We start from the raw sequence: 9330 nt of genomic DNA, 5'->3' as shown, positions 1-9330 counted from the left end.
TATTCTTTTCCCAAGCCCTAAATTCACTTTTTCAGAGATATATTGCCTTATTCTCATTGTCAAGTACCTCAGTTCTCAGTTTCAATGAACTTATCATATCATCCTAATTATTTGTTCATAATCTTTATGACCATCTAATATTATAGGATTACATTTATTTATTTATTGTTTGTAATTTTCTATTTTAAAGTTTCCCCTCTTTGACAGAAGTGACTTTTTTTTTTTTTTAGGGGGAAAGGCAGATAATGGCTTGTTTTATCGAATGATTGATCTATATAACTGTCAAGGTCACTATGTACAGACAGGAGAGAAGCTTTATTTCTTGGTCTCTTCCCCTTTAGACAGAGTCTTGATTATTTCTTCTTTCTTGGTCTGGAGCAGCTCTTCACGGTGTTTGCTTGCCTCCTTGGTCTTAGATCTACGGGCCTCAGCCTGGTTAGCCAGGAGCTTCTTGCGGGCTTTATCTGCCTTCAGCTTGTGAATGTGTTCCGTGAGAATTCGCTTGTTCTTGAACACATTCCCCTTTACTTTCAGGTACAGGCTGTAATACATGTGGCGATCAATCTTCTTAGACTTTTGGTATCTTCTGAGCAACTGGCACAAAATCCTCATCCGCCTCATCCGGGTCACCCTCTCGGGCATTCGAGCATTAGCAGTACCCTTTTGCTTACCTATGCCCATATGCCTGCCCTTCCTGCAGGCTAAGGTATTTTTTTTTTCACAGGCTTGCAGATGATCAGGCCATCTTTGATCAGTTTCCGGATTTGCTGCTGAGAGTTGGTATTGGCAATTTCATTGGTCTCGTTGGGGTCCAGCCAGACTTTTTTCTTGCCACAGCGGAGGACGCTAGAGGCAAGCCTCTTCTGAAGCCTGAGCATACTCATGGCTATGGCCACAGAGCTGAAAGGAAAGGGGACTCTCAATTTTACCTTTGTTACCATAGCCCTTTGGCATTTAGAATAGTGCCAGAAAGCTTATTGTGATTGTTTTATAATGTTGATATTTGTGTGGGTGTGTATATATTACATGGATATGTTGTTGTTGTTGTGTACCATTGAGTTTGGACTGACCCATAGCTGACCCTCTTACAGGTTTTTAGAGGCTGCTAATCTCACCGGAGAGATTGCTCATTCTTCTCCAGTGGAACAGCTGGTGGATTTGAACTGCATGTTTTCAGGCTTTCAGTGCAACTTCTTACCAGTGGGCCACCAGACCTCCTTGCATAGATATTGACATACACTTTATATGTTGTTATCACTGATATTATGTGCTGTCTAGTTAATTCTAACTGGTAACACCTCTGTAAGACAGAGCAAAACTTTCCTATAAGGTTTCCAAGGCTATCATCTTTCTGTCAGAGTTAAATAGAGATAGAGATGATAGAGATAGAGATGATAGATAGAGATGATAGAGATACAGATACAGATACAGATGATAGAGATAGAGATAGATATAGATCTTTTTTCCTTTTTTATCAGAGCTGATTGGAGAAAAATCATCACACAAAGATTCTCTAAATATATTTCATAGAAAAAAACCCCACATTGTACCATTTTTGTTGTTGTTATATACCATCGAGTTGCATGTGACCTATAGTGACCTTGTGTACAGTAATGCTGAAGCCTGCCTTTTCCTGAGCCAATCTCACTGACTCTAACACACCAACCCTCCATTGCCCTAGTCACTGTATCAATCCATCTCATCCAGGGTCTTCCTCTCCTGCACTTTTCCTCCACCCTTCTAAGCATGATGTCCTTCTCCAAGGACTGGTCCCTCTTGGCTACGTGCCTGAGCTATGTGAGACAGAGCTTCAAAACTTTCCCCTCTGTGCTGACCTTCCAACCCTCCAAGTATGATATCATCATCCTATTGGCAACATCCCACATACATATATATCAAAGTATGCGGAATGGAGTTTCAAAATTCCTGTTTCCAAGGAAGAACTTGGTTTCACACTCTTACGGAAAGATCTATTTGTTCTCTTGCCAATTCATGTTATGTTCAAAACTCTTCTCCAGCACCACAACTCGAAGGCATCAATTCTACTCTGTCATCTTTAGTCATTGTCCAGCTCTCAGATGCATAGCAAGCAACTGAGAAGTCCATGGCTTGAGCCAGACACATCTTAGTCTCTAGACTGATATCATTGCTCTTTAGCACTCTGGAGAGATCCTTGCCAGTAGATTTTCCCAATGCAGCTCATCTTTCCTGATTGCTGGTGCCAAAGGTGTTGATTGTGGATCTAAGCTAGATGTAATTATTAACAAATTCAGTCTTTTCTCATGATGCTGCCTATTGGACCAGTGGTCATGATTTTTGTTTTCTTGATGTTGAGATGCACACCATAGTGAAGAGTGCACTGTGTGATCTTTTGCATCATACTTTAAGTCCTCACTTTTAGCAAGCAATGATTTGTAACCTATATAATGCAGGCCATTGATGATATTTCCTCCAATCCTGATGCCACGTTCTTATTCATAAAGTCAAGCCTCTCAAATGCATATAGATTGAACATGTATGGGGAAAGGATGCATCTCTGAAGCACTCATGTCTTGAAAGTCCTAACTACCCATTTTTTAGTATTGACTCTCTGTTGTTTGTTGTTATTGTGTACTGTTGAGTTGGAACTGACCCGTAGATGAACCTCCAGCTGATTTTCAGGGACAGTTAATTGCATGGGAGGAGATTGCCTATCCTTTTCCCATGAAGTAGCTGGTGGATTCTAACAACGTACCTTTGAGATTGCCATGTACATTTGAGATTGCAGTATACTTTCGAAAATGCAGTGCAGCTTCTTGCCACTGGACCTGAAGTGCTTCCCATGACTCTATGATAGATACACTAATTATACTCTCAGAAAGGAGGAATATTGAACTGGTATTTGAAATTCTGGATTGAGGCTCAATGTCAAGAAGACAAAGATTCTCACCACTGGACCAATTGGCAGCATCAGGATGGATGGTGAAGAGATTGAGATTGTACACAGCTTTAGTTTGCTTGGCTCCACAGTCAACAGTCTTGGCACCAGCAGCCAGGAAATTAAAAGGCGCATTGCCATGGGAAAGTCTGCTGTTAGGGACCTCTCCAAAGTACTGAAGAGCAATGGTGTCTCTCTGGAGACTAAGGTGCATCTGATACAGGCCATGGTCTTCACAATCACTTGTTATGCATCAGAGAGTTGGACAAGGACCAAGGAGGATAGAAGGAGAATTGATGCCTTTGAGCTGGGGTGCTGGAGAAGAGTACTGAGGATACCATGGACTGATAGGAAAACAAACAGATTTGTCCTGGAAAGGGTTAAACCGGGTGGCTCCTTGGAGGCAAGGATTCTGAGGCTCCATCTAGCATACTTTGGACATGTTGTGAGAAGAGACTGGTCCTTGGAGAAGGACATCATGCTTGGAAGGGTGGAGGGACAGCGCAGGAGGGGAAGGCCCTCTATGAGGTGGATTGATTCAGTGACAGGGAGTATCAGAGACAGTGTGATTGGCACAGGACAGAGCAGAGTTTAGGGCTGTTGTCCGTAGGGTCGCTATGAGTCGCAAGCAACTCGACGGCACATAACAACAACAAGAAAAACATTTGGAATTCTTTGGTGAAGTTTCATTTTATATATATATATATATATTTAAACAGAACTGCCATGATGTTGTATGTATGTGTTTGTGTTTGTGTGTGTCTAATCTATAGTGTAAGTGGTCAATGATCCTAATTAGGAATGCAAAATACAAGACTGCTAAAAATGTTTGATTGCCTCCTTACTTTAGAAGTAACTACTGTGTGTGCTATTACTCACAATCTGGTATTAAAGAAGAATAGTTAGTTCATCATTGTTTTTATGGGCCATCAAGTAGGTATTGATTCATAGCTGATATTACATCAGGTTTTGATAAGTAATAAATTCCATGGGAGGTGATTATCCATCCTTCTACTATAGAGTAATTGCTCTATTTGAACCATGTTCTTTGGATTGGCTGTACCATTCTTTACTACCAGAACACTAGAATTTCTTAGTTTCTTGAATAGAATAGGTGATTTTAAATTTTTCTTCGGGAGATTAGCTTTCAAAGTATGTAGACAATAGAATTGTAAATGCATTTAAATTCATCTTTTATATATAAAACACCAGAAAGTATGAACTATAATTGCCTTCACCCTTCAAAATGATACTTGAAGCTAGATTCAGAAATAGTCCTACATCTTGCTATTGATTTATCTCATCATTTCTGTCTGATTCCAACAATAAAGTTGGCAAAAACTTGCTTTGGGGGTAATATTATATTTTACTCTAGTAAACTTTTCACATAATTTGTTATTAAAGTGAGAAAAGGATTCTTGGTATTGGAGTACCAAAAGAGACCTTTGAATGGGCAAAATAACTGTGTCAAATGTATTTTGGCTGAAAGCAGAGAACATGAGAAGATGTTTACTTGTGTTTTATTGACTACATGAAAGGCATTCAACCATGCTAATCATAATAAATTATAGATAATACTGAGGAAGAGGGGAAACTCCAGAACATCTAATTTTACTCCCGCAGAACCTGGACATAGACCAAGAAGCAAGCATTCAAACAAATCGTATGAATGTTACACGGTTTTAAATCAGGGAATGTGTTCATCATTTCACTGTACCATTCACTACACAGATACAATATGTACGCTGAACAAATAATTCAAGAAGCTGTATCATATAAAGAAAAATGTAGCATTAGGATTACAGAAAGATTCATCAACAGCTTTTATTATGTAAATGACACAACCTTGCTTGCTAAAAGTGAGAAGAGTTTAAAGTACTTACTGAAGACGATATAAGACCACAGCCTTCGGTATTAATTCATTTTACTTAGATCCACAGTCTATATCCACAAAAATGATAGTGAAGAAATCAAACAGTATATGCAAGCGTTCTGTCAAAGACTTCTTTAAAAGTGCTAAAGAGCATAGTTGTGAGTTTAGAGACCCAACCTCTTGATCCAGGTAATATTTTCAATTGCTTCTTATGCATGCAAAAATAGGACAAGGAAGATCAAAGAAGAATCCATACCTTTGAATAATGCTAGTAAGTAATACGAACTATAGCATGAACTGTCAAATAACAAGCTAATATGACTTCAACAAAGTGAAAGCAAAATACCTCTTTACACAAGAAAGGTGAAACACTATTTCTCATAATTTGGATATGTTAGCCAGAAAGGTCAATACATGATTATCGTTGATGCTATGCACCATAGAGTTGAACTTTACTCATAGCTGACCCTCCAGTGGATTTCCAGAGGCAGCAAATTACATATGAGGTTGTTCATCCTTCTCACATGGAGCAGCTCGTGGATTTGAAATGTGTTCTTTTGGATTGGCAGCACAATTCCTTACCACTGAGCAACCAGCACTCCCATGGAGAAAGAAATTATCTTTCTTAAATTAGAAGATAAGCAGAAAGAAGAAAATCCTAGTGTGAATGATTGACCCAGTGACTGCCACAATGCACTTACATGAGACAGAGATATTTAGTATGAAGCAAGATCTGGCAAAGTTTCATTCTGTGAAACTTCTCTGTGCATGAAATCACTGAGTTAGAATCTATCTGAGAACCTGCATTATTCACATGACACAACCTTCCTTGCTGAGACTGAAGAGGGCCTGAAGCATTTGCTGCAGAGGGTCAAGGACTATAGTCTGCAGTATTGATTGAAGCTCAATATAAAGAAAACAAAGATTCTCACCACTAAGCCAACTAGTAGCACCATGATAGATGGAGAAGAAATTGAGATTGTTAACAATTTCAGCTTGCTTGGTTCAACAGTCACTGTTGGCACTAGCAGTTCAGTTATCAGGGACCTGTCCAGAGCACTAAAGAGCCACAATGCCAATCTAGAGACTAAGGTGTGCCTAATCCAGGCCATGGTTTTTGCAATTACCTGCTATGCAAAGGAGAGCTGGTCACTGATCAAAGAGAGCAGAAGAAGAATTGATGCCTTTGGGTTGTGGTGCAGGAGAAGAGTAATGAACTTATCATGGACTTGCAAGAGAACTAACAAGTCTGTCCTGCAGAGGGTGAAGACAAGCTGTACCTTGGGGGCAAGGATTTTGAGGCTATCTCACATATTTTGGCATGTTTCCAGGAAAGATCAGTCCTTAGAGAAGGACATAATGTTTGGAAGGGTGGAGGGATAGCTCAGGAGAGGAAGACCCCAGATGAGATGGACTGACAAAGTAATTGGTGTAATAAGTGTACCAGACAGTGTGATTGGTACAGGACAGAGCAGGGTTCAGAGCTATCATGCACACGGTGGCTAAGAGTTGTGGTTGAATTGAAAGCAGATAACAACAACAAGAAGAACAATCAAAAGATTAACTACATAAAAGTAGAAAACAGTCCTACCATTTTTGCCTCATCATGTGTATAATAATTACTTCCATTATAAAGGGGTTAGGAAGAGATTAACCAATAGCTACTAAAATAAATGTAAACAAAAACCTTAGAAGTAATGTGTTGTGGTGGTGTTATTAGGTGCCCTCAAGTGCCTGGAACTCATTGACATCCAGTGTAACACAGTTCTGAAGCCTGACCTATCCTGAGCCTGTCTCACTGACTCTGACACATCTATACTCCTATTACCCCAGTTACTGTGTCAATCCATCTTCTCCAGGGTCTTCCTCTACTGAACTATCCTTCCATCTTTCCAAGCATGATATCGTTCTCCAAGGCCTCATCCCTCCTGATAACAGGTCCAAAGTATGTGAGATGGAACCTCAGAATCCTTGCCTCCAATGAACAGCTTGACTTCATCCTCTCCAGGACAGAATTGTTAGTTCGCTTGACAGTCCATGGTATGTTCAATATGGGGTACAATGAAAATAATTGCTTAGATTACCTCACAACAGTATAGATGTGTATTTTTTTTTAAAAAATATGTTTCTAAATGATTTGATAAAATGTAGACCTGTTCATTCTGCAATGGCAGGAGTGTAACTTTTTGTGTTTCAAATAACAAGGGCAGTAAAGAGCTACAGAGAGAAAAGTTCAGCAAGATGTTAGATACTGACTCTATTCTAACTCTATGAATATAGTCTGTTTGGAAGAAGAGGCTTATAGAATGGCATGGATCTGACTTTTCATAATGGATGCCATGGAGATTTAAATTAGATTTTTAATTTCAAATTTATTAATGGTTATAATATCGTGATATAATTCAAGAAATAGTTTTAAAATCCATTTCCAAACTATTCTTTAACTGCTATTTCATAGTTCTTCAATGCTTCGGTAAAGCTAGTATGTGTGGCAAACACATTTCCCATGAGCTTAAAGACTAAAGCCAAAATTAATGAAACTGTGAACTCAGGATACTTTCAGGGAATGTCATATTTCTTTTTTTCTCCTTTAAGATTCACTCAAGATGTGAAAAAATTTCATCCTGATTGTGAATATAAAATTTATAACAATGTATAACATTAGGATATAACACTTGTTTTGAAAACAGAATCATTCTTTATCCTCTATTCAAATATTCTCTTAATTACTATATTCTAACAAACACTATATACTAATTTTGTTTAAATGTATATTAAAAACTCTGGAAGAAAAAATTCTAATAAAAATTAATCAACTAAATACTAATACAATAGCTACAGTTTGAAATGGTATTAATCTGAACTGGAGTAGGTCAGTATAGTTTTCTATTAAAATAATAAATGTAATAAAAAAATGCATCCTGTCTCCATACCTTTTCAACATGTATGCAGAGCAGATTATCCGAGAGGCTGGGCTCTATGAGGAGAATTGTGGCATCAGGATTGGTGGAAGGTCTATTAGCAATCTCCGTTATGCAGATGACACAACCCTGCTTGCGGAAACTGAGGAGGACCTCATGTACTTGCTGCGAAGGGTCAAGGACTGCAGCCTTCAGTATGGACTGAGGCTCAATGTCAAGAAGACAAAGATTCTCACCACTGGACCAATTGGCAGTGTCAGGATGGATGACGAAGAGATTGAGATTGTTCACAGCTTCAGTTTGCTCGGCTCCACAGTCAACACTCTTGGCACCAGCAGTCAGGAAATCAAAAAGCGTATCGCGATGGGAAAGTCTGCTGTTAGGGACCTCTCTAAAGTACTCAGGAGCAACAGTGTCTCTCTGGAGACTAAGGTGCGCCTGATACAGGCCATGGTATTTGCAATCGCTTGTTATGTATCAGAGAGTTGGACAATGACTAGGGAGGACAGAAGGAGAGTGGATGCTTTTGAGCTGTGGTGCTGGAGAAGGGTACTGAATGTACCCTGGACTGCCAGGAAAACAAACGGATTTGTCTTGGGGAGGATTAAACCAAGCTACTCCTTGGAGGCAAGGATTCTGGGGCTTCGTCTGACATACTTTGGACATGTTGCCAGGAGGGACGGGTCCTTGGAGAGGGACATCATGCTTGGGAGGGTGGAGGGACAGCGCAGGAGGGGAAGACCCTCTATGAGATGGATTTATTCGGTGACTTGGGGTAATCGGGATGGGTGTGTCAGAGGCGGTGCGGTTGGCGCAGGATAGAGCAGGGTTTAGGACTGTTGTGCATAGGGTCGCTATAAGTTGGAAACGACTCGACGGCACATAACAACAACAACAACAATAAAAAATAGCTAAGGTTCAAATTTCCTGACATTTTTTTAGTTCCTTGGAGAAAAACAATTACTCTTATCCAAAGGTCTTTTTGGTAAAAATAATAACCACATTTGAGCATGCATTATTTATTTTGGTTCAGTTAAGTGTACCAGAATTACACTAAGGAATGAGGCAGTGCCATTTTCTAATAAAGTGTTAATAAACCCAACTAATTTGAAGGAAGGCCATTACAATATAAATTGCTCATAAAAGGTAGATTTATTCAAATTAAAGTCTTCTTGATGTCCTTATAAACAGACCATTAATCCACTCATTCAGAGAGTAAACATTATAGAGTGCCTACTTTATGCTCAACACCAAGGAATAAAGATGAATATGACAAGATTTCTCCCCTCCAGATGTTCACAGCCCACACTGATGATAGAAATGTAAATAAAAACAAGTACTCCATTATATGGCAAGTGCAGATATAGAGTTATAACTGAAAGAGAGGGAACATATAATAAAAAACAATTCTCTAGGAGAAATTAGGAAGTGATAATTTAGCTAAGGAGAAAGGTATTTGGCAAGTGGAAAAGGAATGAGAGTCAGTTGATGTAAAAGCGATAAAGTGAAGACATAAGAGTGGCTTCATTCACCACAACAAGATAAAGGTAAATAATCCAATAGAAAAATGGGCACAGGATATGAACAGGCACTTCACCGAAGACGACATTCAGATGGCT

General features: G+C 39.2%; 1 pseudogene; it reads right to left on the bottom strand.

The window, feature by feature from the left end:
* Positions 1-315: 315 nt before the first annotated feature.
* On the bottom strand, positions 316-884 carry LOC102864582 (annotated as a pseudogene).
* Positions 885-9330: the final 8446 nt, after the last annotated feature.

Source organism: Elephantulus edwardii, unplaced genomic scaffold, assembly GCF_000299155.1.
Source record: "Elephantulus edwardii isolate Elephantulus edwardi_28Jun2011 unplaced genomic scaffold, EleEdw1.0 scaffold00056, whole genome shotgun sequence".
Taxonomy (NCBI): domain Eukaryota; kingdom Metazoa; phylum Chordata; class Mammalia; order Macroscelidea; family Macroscelididae; genus Elephantulus; species Elephantulus edwardii.
Note: the sequence above shows the minus strand (reverse complement) of the source record. Positions and strands in the feature narration are given on the sequence as shown.